Consider the following 1,293-nt stretch of genomic DNA (forward strand, 5'->3'; position numbering starts at 1 on the left):
AGGATTACAGGCGTGAGCCACCGCGCCCGGCCAGGAATATAATTTTTTAAAGCTAATAAAAGCATCAAATGAATCACATAATTTGGGGGTATAATGGCTTTGGAATCACTTGTGTTTCAGGGTCTTTATTATTTTGAATCATGAATGTACAAGCTCTGTGTATCAGACCAGCTTTAATACCCACAACTCCTTTTTCTTAGGTGGACTTTTTCCATAGGAACTTGGCTCATCACCAAATAAAGTTTTTTGAAGGCTATAGTGTTTCACAGTTATTTTATTTTATGTTTTTATGCTGAAAGCAGACGGCTAGGAGCAGTGTTGAGTGGCTGCCATACTTCGAATCAACTAAAAAGGCTTTGAACATTTGACCAATTTCTTTTCAGGAAAGTTGCTCTAACAGTATGACTCTTCTTTCTCCCATTCTTAAACAGTGATGTGTGTTGCACTAGGAAATGGGAGTTTGAAAACAGCTCCTCATTTTTAATAAAGTTTATTTGTGTGTACCTCTCTGTATTTAATTTATATGATAAATTAGGTGGGAAGAGTCTGAACCTTAACTGTCATATGGTCTGCTGTTGACCTGTGACCACAATAAAATTTACTTATACAAAAAGTAATAAAAATAAATGTTAATTTTTATGCACATACAGTATTATAATAGAATAATTTTAACTAAGTACACGATATTCTATGTGGGTAAGTGATTAGAATAACCCCAAACAGCTAAAAATATTCATTTTAAGATGCAATTTAAAGTCAATTACTTTAATAAATGTCAAGTTATAGAATATAATTCCTTTTTTTACAGGAGACATTTAAAAGGCTACTTTGAGTCTCTGTATAGCTATTTCTTAACTTCTGATCCATAATTTTTAATACTCTTCATAGGATTTTCCATCAAACGGGTAATCTGTCAATGTACAGCATAATGTGAAAATGGGAAAACCAAAAGGGTCTTTCAATAAATGAAAGCCAATATGTCCAAATATGTTTTGGAATTATACAATGCTATTGTGACCAGCTGCAATTCTGAAAGTGTCATAAAATGGAAGATTTATATTGGAAGGTGGAAATATATAAATTGAATATAACTTGAAATAAAATGGTCTTTTTAAATGTACTGAGTCAGTATGAAGTAAACCCCTCTTCATTTCCACAGTGGCCCCAAACTTCTTTTTATCCTGTGACTCAAAACTTTGTGGCATGAAAGGAGAAACACCTGTTGCTTCTTTCCAGTATTACCTAGCTCTCTTGTGCATGTTAACTCATGAATGAATGAAGAGACTTGCCATG

General features: G+C 33.3%; 1 pseudogene; it reads left to right on the plus strand.

Annotated features, from left to right (window-relative positions):
- The window catches only part of LOC105823708, a 232,498-nt pseudogene that overhangs the window by 229,862 nt on the left and 1,343 nt on the right, over nt 1-1,293 (plus strand).

Source organism: Propithecus coquereli, unplaced genomic scaffold (assembly GCF_000956105.1).
Source record: "Propithecus coquereli isolate 6110/MARCELLA unplaced genomic scaffold, Pcoq_1.0 Scaffold692, whole genome shotgun sequence".
Taxonomy (NCBI): Eukaryota; Metazoa; Chordata; class Mammalia; order Primates; family Indriidae; genus Propithecus; species Propithecus coquereli.